General features: G+C 35.2%; 2 protein-coding genes across 2 annotated transcripts in view; one reads left to right on the plus strand and one right to left on the minus strand.

The window, feature by feature from the left end:
* LOC106877839 (uncharacterized) overlaps positions 1-7,532 on the minus strand; it is a 117,060-nt gene extending 109,528 nt beyond the window's left edge. Inside the window, exon 1 of the mRNA XM_089346146.1 lies at positions 7,496-7,532. The gene's annotated coding sequence lies outside the window, so the exon portion shown is untranslated. The remainder of the gene's footprint in view (positions 1-7,495) is intronic.
* Positions 1-13,684, plus strand: part of LOC149130124 (uncharacterized) — a 292,428-nt gene that overhangs the window by 174,147 nt on the left and 104,597 nt on the right. The window lies entirely within an intron of this gene.

The raw sequence follows: 13,684 nt of genomic DNA on the forward strand, positions 1-13,684 counted from the left end.
TATCTTAATCTATGGAGTGGAGGGGTAAAGAGTAACGTATCTATAATAACGTTAAATATGGGAAAGGGGGTGGCGGGGGGAATGTAGTTGTCATAAAAAAAGGAAAAGGAGAAAGAAAGAGAATAGAGAAAGAAAGAGAATAGAGAAAGAAAGAAAGAGAAAAAAGAAATAAAGAAATGGAAAAAAGGAAGAAAAGAGAGGAGAGAAAGGCTGGGGATAGGAAGGAAGAAGTAGAGAGAGAAAATAAGCAAGAACATATAGTGAACGTGCATAAAAATTTAGATTGCGCATATATACGTATACAAAAATGTATATAGCATCACGCATATAGATACATATGCTGATATGTACGCAAATAGTTACGGTCATAACCTTATACATGCGTATGTACACATACAAGTATATGTGAGTGTGAACCTAATCGCACATACGCACATATAATAATATAGATGCATGTATGTATAAATAAACACAAGCATATGCCCTTACCGTGCATACACAAAAAATATACGCACGAAATCATAACAGCATATGCACAAGTGCAAACCCAGGCCCCATATATAAGCGTAGGTACATGTATATGAATACGTAAGTGCTGTAACTATACAGACATCTACATAAAAAAACCATTAGATTTCAGTGTATATATGCAGCCAACTTCTTAAACCGCTGGTTGCATAAAGGTTAAAACCAGGCGAAAATACATGCATAAAAGAATACAAAGCGTTTTTTAAAAAAAATAGAATAGAATGAAGTAAAAAGTAAAAAATAATAAAAGTAAAAACAAGGGATAAGAAAAAATTATATATATAACAGACGAAGGTTTTCTTAAAATGACGTAGGGGTCTTTACAAAATTGTCACAACGCTAAATAAATCATTTACAATTCAGCACCAATCCAATAGTCAGATTGCACAATGGTTATAAGGAGTCGATCATAGTCCAAAATTTTACCCATATGGAATATTACATGCAGACATTTTAAATTTGGACGCATGCCTACATGTGTTTAAAAGTTCGCGTCTTTGGTTTAGCGCCTTCTTATCCTGGAACAAGATATTCATTTTTTCCAATAAACAAAGATCACATTTCAATGGTCTCTTATGGGCACCGTGCCTGTAAGGCGATGCTTTGCCTAAAATCCTCCATGTCACGCTGAAAGGTTGGGCTTCATTCTCCTTTAAATGCCAGACGTATTTTGCCAGGCTCGTTTTTGTTCTATTTTCAGGGTACCTAAAAGAATTTTTATGCGAATACAGTCTGGTTTTGAAAGAATTTTCTGTAGCCCCCGTATATGTTCTATAATCATGCGAGCCTTCAATCTGGACTTTGGCCCTATATACGATGCCTTTTTCTAGACATCTTCCTTCCAACGGACAGGAGGTTGGGTCTTTGCAATTACAGGCCCTTGTAAGCTGGTCTGCATTATTGTTTTTGGTAATTATTTTATTGTTGTGCTGGCTGATTAAAAAGGCGAAGTTCTTGCAGCAAGAATAGCTAATCTTAAGCGTTCTTCTGTTAAATATTCTATAAAACTTATGATCAGGTTGAAAGTGCCTAGTGACTAATTTTAAGAATTCTTTACCTATATTCGTTTTTACGGCCATATTGAAAGCCGGGTTGAACCACAAAACTTTCCTAGTCCTAGTTCTACGTGTCGGGCTGCTGCCAGCATTAGATTGGGTGTACTGGATCCTCTCAGAGAATCCACTATTCCTTAAAGCACTATCATAATACGGTGCCGCGTTGCGGAATGTTGCTTCGTCTGCAGAAATCGACGAAATTCGCCTACCTACGTTACTAGCTAAGTTTCTAAGAATAACAGGCGGATGGTTGGATTCTCTGCTGATATAGGATAGTTTGTCGTTTGGTTTACGGTAAGGCTTAAATATATTCGAATCCAAGTCTAAATTTACGTCTAAGAAATCTACTTTTTTAGGTTGGTATCTACTGTTATCCGTAAACCTATCCTTTGGAAGAAAGCTCTAAGATCCTACCTCTGGTATTTGAGTACTCTTTTTTCCACCTTGTTGCACATTTCATGTGCTTACTCCGGTATATATATATATATATATATATATATATATATATATATATATATATATATCGATAAATAGATAGATAGATAGATAGATAGATAGATAGATAGATAGATAGATAGATAGATGATATATTGATTGATCGATAGATAGGTAGACCATTTTCTATTGTTGCATCATTTAAAATTTCAGGAACACAAACTATACAGCCTCAATTTTTCAGCTCCCTGCCTTCGATGAGATCCGTCAATTCTAATTTATGGCGTAGAATTTAAACCAGAGCTGGAAGCAATCCCTTAATTTTGTCATCCATTGGGCTGCGTCCATGCTGGGGCTCTGCCTTAAAGTGTTTTAGTCGAACAAATCGTCCCCAGTACTCATTGCTAAGCCTGCTCCGTATTCTCTCTGTCTGTTACGCTGATTTGACTACAATTACGTAACTTTATACTTTTGACTTTGTTATTGTTGTTGTTGTTAGCACTCCGTCGCTTACGTCGTCGAGGGTTCCAGTTGATCCGATCAACGGAACAGCCTGCTCGTGAAATTAACGTGCAAGTGGCTGAGCACTCCACAGACACGTGTACCCTTAACGTAGTTCTCGGGATATTCAGCGTGACACAGTGTGACAAAGCTGACCCTTTGAATTACAGGCACAACAGAAACAGGAAGGAAGAGAAAGTTGTTGTGAAAGAGTACAGCAGGGTTCGCCACCATCCCCTGCCGGAGCCTCGTGGAGCTTTTAGTATTTTCGCTCAATAAACACTCACAATGCCCGTTCTGGGAATCGAAACCGCGATCCTATGACCACGAGTCCGCTGCCCTAAACACTGGGCCATTGCCCCTCCACTCTTTGTTATTATTTACCAGAAAAAAGAAAAACAATGAATGAGATTATCGCCAGCAGCAGGCAACTTCGCATCAGAACTAATTGCTTTGAAAATGATGTGGTAAAAATTCGAAATGTGTCAAGCGGTTGAAACGGCTAAACTACTGGCGCGTAAACAAACCAGAGCTGTTCCCAAGCGGTCACGGTGGACAAACTGAAGCACTACATACACATATTCATACACACGCACACATATTCATATATACATGATTGTATATATATATATATATATATATATATATATATATATATATATATATATATATATATAAGAATAAGGGCAGGGAATCGTCAATTAATAATAGAATTAATAATTAACAATTTTGCCAAGTAGTTCAGTATGAAAAAACCTTTATCGGTAAAACCATTTATCATCATAAATATACAGGGATTAGCATTGAGTTGCTTCTCCAACATACTGAAAATTTAGAAATAGCAGTCAGAGAACTACTGATTCTAAACTACAAATTTTTCTCTAAACGGATGGCGATATTTATGGCACACATGTGTGTATGTGTTTATATATATATATATATATATATATATATATATATATATATATATATATATATATATATACATATTCATGTATATATATTTTATTTTCTACACTAGATACAGGTATTCCCTGTACATAGAAACACTTCGAAATGCCGAAGAGATTAGAACTTAAACCGTTAGAAAAGTAAAGCAACGACAAGTAAGCTAGATATTTATTTACATTTACATATGAAGATACATTGAATCGAAAAGAAAAAATGTAAATGTGTTTGGATATCAAGAATACATAGTCCAACTTACAGAAAAAAACAATATCACAAATAAAATAAGTAGAGTTTTAAATGTCCTACGGCCGTTTCACAAATCTTTATGATCCTGATATATGACAGATATCAAGGTCCAATGTTGGATAACATCACCTCTTTCGTTGGGAGAAGAATTTTGTATTAAAGATTTTTACGTTTAAAATGTTGACATGATGGAGGTTAAAGACTGATTGAGTTTATAGAGAGCTACATCTATTAGGAAGGGGAGTTGGGGGTGTTTAGAGAGAGAATAGTAGGAGGATGGAGGAAATAGATTTCAAGATCATAAGGCTACTGATGGTATCAAAGGTGGAGAGTGGTAGAAAGTGGTTTAGTTTATGTCCAAGTAGTTAATGTTTAAATTAGTGAAAAACGGATGGACTTAAATGGTTTGGTAGCATATAAGGGTATGAAGAGGAAGTTAGAACTTCTATTATAGACTTTCCATCCGGCTTAGGTCGAATTACTTAATGCATTATTGACCGTATAATACACCGTGTGAGGAATAACGTTGAGATCCCACCACGGAATTGCACTCGAGACGTTATTTTTAGTTTCACTCTTTCCACCATAAACGCACCAATTTCTTTCAGTTTGACATATCAAATTATTGCCATATTTACAATGGACAAGGCTAGCAGAAACGTTAGCACGTCGGGCAAAATGCTTAACGGTCTATCTTTACATTCTGAGTTCAAATTCCCCCGATTTCGACCTGGGGTCAACCTAATCAACTGGCCCCTCCCCTAAAATTTCGGGCTTTGTGCCTAGAGTAGAAAACAATATTTACAGTCGACGGACAGGTGTCCTCAACATGTTTGTTGCTACTACAATGTTTCGGATGAGGTACTCTCCAGCCTTCTTCAGGTGTCCTGTTAATAAAGTGAGGACATCTACCTGTCCAATTTAAATATCGTACATAATTCGTCATCTCTAAATTATAAAACAGTGTCGAATTATTACCCTTCAGTATATCACAAATACTTTTGGATAAAGCCTTAATATTCGCCCGAAATTATACTACCATCCGAAGATCGGATATCAATACCATTCTGGCAATGAAGAAAATTCTAATTCAAATTAAGGGTAATTATTGAACGCGTAACGAATCTATGGATTACTTCGATATAACAATGGACTCATCAGATTCCGCCCACGCACAAACCTTGTGGGCTTGTATCTCATCCCTTCAGATTAAACAATACTTGCCTAACATAACCAATGGACTAAAGAGGGATTATGCACTTCTTGCAGTAACTGGATGAACGCAACCTTCAGTAGAACGCACAATGACAGCCCTACACAAACTCTTCAAAATCTACAGCCTAAATATTTCATTCGAAACTGATACCAATTGTTTGGACGTTACACTTTACCTAAACACTAACTTATACCGTCCTTTCTATAAGCCCAACCAATACTTAAATGTCCACTCTAATCACCAAAAACTTACCCCCTTATACCCTAGTCACATGTATATCATTATAATGAGGCCCTCAAAATAAATAGATTCTTCAAAAAAACCTATTGTATCAATAACACGAAGCTTAAAACTGAAATAGCAAACCTCTTCCACTAATTCAATCCAGCAACTCCATAAAAAATTCACCTTGACTCCACGGCATCACTGGCCACCCCGAGCCTATAACAGCTGCAAACCTCCCTTTTCGAACTAGCGAACTTTATCCACACATTGTAAATAATCGAAGGCAAAATCATATGGCTTGTATCACCACTCTCGCTCCAGGTTAAATCTCTAGCAAAATTATTTTTCAAAATTATAAAATCCAATTTTTGTCCACAACATAAATCTTATCCTATCTTTAACAAATCATCAGTGACGATCTCCTATTCTACTGCACCTAACTTAGGATATATAATAACCACCTGGAAAAAACAAACCCCAACACCAGTCCTCTAAATATCTAAATTCTTGCAGTGCATCCCAAGCTAGCCTAAAAAATACAATAATACAAACCTTAATAAGCCACCTCAGTTATATAATACTAAGCTCAAACCAACATTCTACAACTCTGTCTATGCCACAACAAATATTAGTTCCATTACAACTTCCCAATCCAATACTAATATAAATCCTAATTTAAATTCTCCCCACTAACAACAAACCAACCAAAATCAACATTACTAATAGTAAACCCCAATCACTTGCAACTGTCACCCTTCTGAAATATGCGGTCTTGCAGGCTCCTGTCTCCTCAAAAACGTAATCTTTAAGTGCCACGTGATGACATCACGCACCCACCAGGCAAGGGTGTATATTTGTGGCACTGAGTATTTTGAATGCCATTGTCGTGCTCATATGTATTCTTTCACCAATCCAAAATCTAAACTATGTCCATCTTTAGCAACACACATGCACAACCTCAAATCAAAACAATACCCAATACGCCCTATTGTGGTCTATAGTATGTGAAACTCCCCTCTGCAACACAAATATAGGTAAATGTATATTATGTATAAAAGAGTCATTAACTTTTCTTCGCCTCCACAACTCCTCGCTGTTAAACAAATTCTCTGATAGTATTTATTCATGTAAGCATAAATACTGCCCGACTTTCATGCACTTCACTAATTCTAAATAATCCTATAGCCAGCCCCGAGGCCCATTAAAGCTGTAATGTAAAATAGGAGTCAACCTGCAAATCGACAAGTTATTGCTTTCCAAATGGCTCATATAAGTGTGTGTGTGTGTGTGCGTGTGTGCGTGTGTGTGTGTCTATGTATGCATATATGTGTATATATATATATATATATATATATATATATATATATATATATGTGTGTGTGTGTGTGTGTGTGTGTGTGTGTGTGTGTGTGTGTGTGAGCATATGTGATAAAGCTGAAATATCCAAACTCGCATTTACAAATATAATACATATACACATAATATACACATACATACATGCAAACACACACACATATACGCACATATATAAACATATAAACTCCTACATAAATACACAGTATTAAAAACATAAGTAGTCAACATATACATAGATACCCACACAAATAAAAACATATATATAACAGGCATCCCAAGTGTATTCCAAGCATTATGATCGATCACCTTTCCACCCTCCTCTTAGCCTCCTAAATCTTACCAATACACATCACAAATTTCTTCGGAATTTTTGCAAGTCAACTGCCTCTACTGTCATTTGACCCTTCTCGGCCTCAGACAACGCTTAAAATAATTCCACTACTAAGAAAAATACCGACCCAATTTTTCGCCCTACTAACATTCTTAACCACTCCCTCGTACCGCAAATGTGTCTTTAAAAAAAGACCCCACTTGTTGTAATTTAAGATGAAATTGCTTTTCCATTAATGTACTAGTTTCTGACACTTGTGTTGACATCCTTTAAGATTCAGATGAATTACTTATTTATTCACATCGTTTTGAATTAGTCATACATTATCTTGTAGCTTTGAGATTTTGATTATGTGATTGTTTACTTTTACAATAACTTTGGATGGTGATTGTGAGAGGGCTGATCTGTTCAGTTTCAACACCAAATAAGGAGAATGTTTGGGTCTGACGTGGCCAGTTTCAATGCTAATGGGTTAACTGAAAATTACTGAAGTAAAAATAAAGGCATAAAAATCATTTTAGGTAATTTGGGGACACAAACTAATGAGGCCTTAACAGTGGAGACGCTTTTTATCCCATCCTAAATGCTGTTGAGGTGGCTGGACAATGGCCAATAAATAGCAGCTATAATATAATGAAAACCGTAACTTACCAAAGAGGTGGTTTCGCCTTTGTTCGTAAGAGTTAGTGAATGTTTATATGTATATATGCGTATATATATACGTCATGTCATTTGTTTATTTACCATACATTTTTTCATTGAAGTAACGGAACACAACGCACACAGTTATGTATGTGTGTGTGTGTATAGATATATATTGGCGTCTTTATTTATAATTATATGAATGCAAAATAAAAAGTTTGAGTTAGCAGTCGAAGATGGGCGGTGATAGTGGAAGAGTTTAAATGAGAGAGGGAAAAGAAGAGGAGGAGGGTTTTGTATGTGTGTGTGTGTGTGTGTTTGTGTGATGCTATTAGGTACATAACCCTGCCTAAGCATTTGGAGGGATTGATGCATGTCAATTCGCTTCCCTTACTCGGTATACCCTCCTTCTTCCCCGGCATTAGCATTCCAGTAGAAATAGAGAAATGAAAAATATGTCACTAACTGTCTGCTGGTGCACGCGCGTGCGCGCGTGTGTAACTGTATGAGATCATGTGTGTTTGTATATGTATGTGTATCAGAATGTGTGTTTATGTGTGTGCGCGCGCGTATCTGCTTGAGACTGTGTGTATCCGCATAAGTGAGATTAACTTGAAATAATCTAAGTACTATTTTACAAATTGTGATAACTGTGTGTGTGTGTGTGTGTACATATATATATATATATATATATATGTGTGTGTGTGTGTGTGTGTGTGTGTGTGTGTGTGTGTGTGTGTGTGCCGAATCACTGAAATCTGAAATATTATTAGAGGATTTTACCAAAACCTTACATCCATCATAAAAAATGAACGCTTTACTAATGCCTTCCATGAAATGGTACAAGAAACGCAAATCTACATAGAAGCAGTTTATTACCTTCTTACCAACAACAAAACGAAAACCAAAGCAGAAACTGATATCCACAACATAAATTCAACCACACAAAACATACTAAAAGAATTGAATGAACTGAACTTGGAAAAGGAGGCATACAAATAGAGAAATCAAATGAAAAACATCCGGAATAACATATTAATTAAAAGAAAACAAGCGTATGGCAGACCCCAAAAAATGAAAACGTAGCCAACAGTTATGAACAATGGAGGAGCAGAGAAGAAATGCTACTCTCAAGAAACTTTCGTATCAAAGAAATAACGTCAGAACTAAATGAAGAAACAAAAATTATTTGACAAAAATCGTTTAAAAGCGACATTAACCAGAAATAATCAAATATTGTTTTACGAATCGTGATCAGACGACAGATTTTTCATGTTTTAGAATCATTCACACAGGTACACTTACACGCACATACACACACATATATTGGCCTGTTTGTGTATGTATATATCCTGATGCATCGTTATATAACCATACATGATTGCATATGATCCACGTAGCAATCCTATATTGCCGCCTATAAAGTCGTTCCTGGCTTAGGTACAAGGCCTGTAGTACAGAATTTGTAAGCAACAGTACAGGTTCAAGCATTCAGGACTAACTACATAAACGCCAAAATAAACAAAATTAATATCCACATCATGTGATGTATTACAATAATTATTGTAGACGTAGGTTTCAGGACTAATGAATGTCCATTACTTGAATATTTGCGCTATCAGCGCTATCGTAAGCATTTGAGACAATGATATTCCATTGCCTCACACTCTAGCGTCTTAATCAAGGAAAGAACACAACACACATTGGAATATATGTAAATCGACGGGATGATCATGACTGAAACGCCTCTGATCATAGTCTTGTCACTTATGAAGAGCAAGCATACTTTAAAACCAACTCAAATATATTCTGGGAAACGAAAAAAATTCGTTGGGTTTGCATTTTAGTAACTACAAAGATGTGGTCATGTCTTTGAGCAGATATCGCCATTCCAATAATCGATAAAAAGAACGGCGTTTGTTTTAGAAAAGCGTCAAGTAGATAAGAATGGTTTCTGGAATGTTTTCAATAAACTTGACAAATACCGTTTTGGTAATATAATAGCTGTCGAGGACACATGACATCGTTGTTAAAGGTGCTACTCACGATAATACGGTCGTGGTTTGAAATCCTGGAACGAGAGGTGTATATGTTTTCCTCCACCCCGAGATACCTGCAACATTCCTTATTAGATATAAGGGAAACAGTTAAGTCATTGATGAAGATTTTGTTAGTCTGGTTTACAGGTTTCACCCTTTTCACAACCATAAAACAACATTTATCCTGACCATCTACTTCAACCTTCACATTCTTTGAGAATGTTGTAACCAGGTATGTATGTATGTATGTATGTATGTATGTATGTATGTATATTTGTGCTTATCTATGTTTGCATGTGTGCGTGTATGTGCATATGTATGTGTGTATTTAGATATTTGTGTATAAACATCATCCACACACGGCAGTGTTGCTGAATTGCTGATTTGCAGGCTTTATTTCGCATTGAATTTCAACTAACAAACTAACTTTGCCCTAGCAAGGGCAGGTGACTCCTTCTGTTTTACCGTGGATGCATTGGCTACTTTTGCATTAAAAACTTTTTTTATATTAGTCATAGCTTTATTATTACTATGATCAAATTCTCTTCTAACTATATAGTTGACATATTCGATTAATGAAAATTGGATTATAAGATGGAATTTTAGCAAATATATGAAGACTTTTTTAAAAAAATTTATTCCTCAAAATTTAATGATTCTATATTGTTATTGTTTCTTTCAATGGGCAGACCTGTGGGTTTCTAGTAATGCTTTTCATAAAACGTAAAGGGGCAGGTGGCTCCTTGTGCCTTACGGTGGGTGCATTGGCTATTTTTGCATTTTTAAAATCATTTTTATATCATCCAATGCAACGAAATCCTGTCCAACTAACTTTTTCTTATTTTTAGAATTTAAGAAAATAATTAAAATATTTTTTAACAAACGAATATTTATACATTTTATTGTATTTCCAGAAATAATTCCATCCACTTTTAAGCTGATGGGCTTATTTTGAGAAACTCTTCTCATGTATAGCTCCAGTAATTTTTATCATTTTCAGAAAAAAATTATTTAAGCAAAATTATTTGAGTTTGTATTTAAGTTCATAACGTTATTTCTGGAAAAAGCAGTATTTTAAAAATGAAATAAAATAAAATTAATTTTAGAAAATACAGTAGAATTCGCTTAATTAGTGTCATCCCTAGGAGAAAATTCAAGTGGAGAATTAGGTGTAACGAATTAGCTAAAGACGAATTAGACTAATTCTACTGTATTAATGCTAATAAATTTTACTTATGATTTACTTGTCAGATTAAATTTTTGCTTATATTTTGATGTGGAAGAACTGATTGAGAATATGGTTGATTTGAAACCATTTAACGACCATTCTACTGCAATCGTGTTTTTTTTTGTGTGTAATGGGATTTCAATTCAGGTGAAAAAAGAGACTTGTGCAATATTATTTACAACTTCATATTTTATTGTTTGTACTTCATACAAGTAAATAAGATGACTATTTTAATAGTATATTTTGAAAGACATATTTAAATTTTTTTTAAATTTATTTTTGGTTATTTTTGTATCATGTTTTTAAAGATTGACTTGTTTTTTTTTTAGATTCTTATCATAAATAAAATAAATAATCTCAAATTTACCGAATTCTAATTCTAATTTTAAAAAAATGTTATTCGCGGGTGCAACATTTTAAGTACAGTAGAATTTTAATATATGTATGTACAGAGTTCATTTGCATGAATTTAGAAAACATGTGTATATTCCATCTAAGAAAACTGCATTTGAAAACAAATTGGTGCAAATAAACTTGGGAATCGCTTTATCACATACCGATCCAATGAATCCATCGTTACCATTAACGGCTGCTTCAATGCAGGGCGGAAGTATCGACATGGCCGGATGAGACAATATTTATCAATTTTGAACATAGTGTGAGTTATGGCGGACTTCAGAAATTGTATGGTGTTATGGTGGTGTTGACCGACCTCTTTCTCTTGATTACACCCCATAAGTGATAGCCATATAGACTGAGGTTTGGAGAGTAGGAGGCTATGTGTTTGAGAGAATATGAACAGGATAATTGGCACGTTCTAGCCTTGTGAGTTGGTGCAGGGTCTTGTTGGATGACATACACTACTTCGTTGCGTATTCTGTCTATCCAGGGCGTCACAACGTTCTCGAAAACGTCAGTGTAGACAACGGCATTGACTCTTAAGCCCTGTGAAACAAAACAAAATTTTAGTACTTCTCAGAAAAGCGTTTTTGATAAATTCTCCGTCTGTAAAAGGTTTACCTTTCTAAGTTATACATTGAGCAATCGTAAATACATTATTTGGCTTTATTGATGGTTCCAAGCATTTGAACAAAAACAGAAGTGCGTTTTTAGTAACTAGAAACTGTCCATTTTATGACTTCAGTTTTATCATCAGCGTTTTTAAATGTCGTCTGGCGTCTAGTTTAATAGTGTCTTTGTACACTTGATGTACGATATACGACAAATTCACAGCAGAATGCACACACAACACGATCATTTTGTTGTACAAATCTATACTCAGTGCTCCGGAAATCTTGAAGTGAACGAACGTCAATTTTTGTCTTTTGTTATTCATCTTGGGGCACTATATGTTGATAATTAATATTAACAGGTGAACAAACCCTTAAATCAGGTTCTACAAATAAAAATAAAAATAACTAAATAAAGATAATTAGAATAAAAGGAATAGTAAAAAAAAATAAATAAATTTAATGAATTAATTTTTGTAATAAAATAATTAGATTAAAATAAATGGTAAGAATAAACAAAAAATATACTCAAAAGATCAGACAACTTTACTCACGAAGGAGAAATTGAAACCTAAGAAAATAACTATAATTTTTGACTTTTCATGTTTATTTTTGAAAACCCTACTTGCTAGCGCTTTTCCTACCCATTTAATATAAAACGGGCCTCAAAATGAGATAATATTAAAAGCGTCTACTTATAGATGACCCACAAAGTAGGAGCCTATTTTAAAGAGTGTCTTTATTTAGACTGGCTGGTGTAAAGTGGTTAACTAATTTTAACATATCATGATCTGCATTGCTAAATATACAGCAGATTTCGAGACAGTAAGCGTTTGCACCTCTAGCTCCCGGCTTAAGTAATAAAATACATATAAATGCTTTCAGCACCAGCTTACAAACAAATTAATTGTGCTAACATTCATAATTTCGTATCAAAATTATTTGTGTTCAGTAGTACTATATTTTGAAGGAAATGTAATACTACCAAATATAGCTAACTTCTGATAGTTTCGGTTAGAATAGATGGATCATATAAAAGATATGTAATTTAATTATCATGATGTCGCTTCCTCAGATTTAGTTATAAACAAAATTTTACTTTCATTTTTTGCCAAGCGGTGTGCGTGCCATTGTGAATTGGTCCGCGTGTTACACATGGGACGCGTGCCATAGGTTACAGACGCCTGGTCTAGACACTCCTAGGAAAACTTCCAGACGTCTGAAGATGTTCAGCTATTCTGAACTTGTCGAGGCAAAAACAGCCACCAGACCGAGGGCACCTCCGTTGCTATTGTTCACAACGTCCAAGACCACCAACTTACCTTCTGGCTCCAGGAAGATAATCCTTGTGTTGAGATCCAGGCGTCTCTGGGACAACACCGCCATTCCGCCCCCACCCCCCATTCCCGTTTGACATGGAAATAAATATCAGGCTGAGCAAAATGTAAATTTTGAAACATGACATTCATCAAAATGTATTTTAGCAATGCGGAAATTTTATTCATCAAAGTAAGTACCATTACTATAAACACATTTTTGCCAATGAGTTACAAGTTTGTTTATTCCGTTAACATAAAAATCTGGAGTTCTGGAGCTGATGGACTCTTTGAACGCGCTTTCGGCATCGCTTTGATTTTTGAACCCCTTCTTTCGAAGGAAACCATAAAGATACTTGAAAAAGTGGAAGTCGTTGGGAGAAAGGTCTGGGGAATAGGCTGAGGAGGGAAGAACTGCGTAGCCAAATTCCCTAAACTTCTGGAGCGTCATTAGTGAAGCGTGTGGTCGAGCATTGTCATTAAGAATGATTGGCCCTCTTCTGTTGACCAGTCTGGGACAGAGGAGTAGCAGTTTTTCGTTCATTTTGGCAATTTCTTGGTAATATGTTTCTGCCGTAATGGTTTTTCTGGGTTTTAATAAGTTA

The sequence above is a fragment of the Octopus bimaculoides genome, chromosome 30 (genome assembly GCF_046866305.1).
Source record: "Octopus bimaculoides isolate indiv1 chromosome 30, ASM4686630v1, whole genome shotgun sequence".
NCBI lineage: Eukaryota > Metazoa > Mollusca > Cephalopoda > Octopoda > Octopodidae > Octopus > Octopus bimaculoides.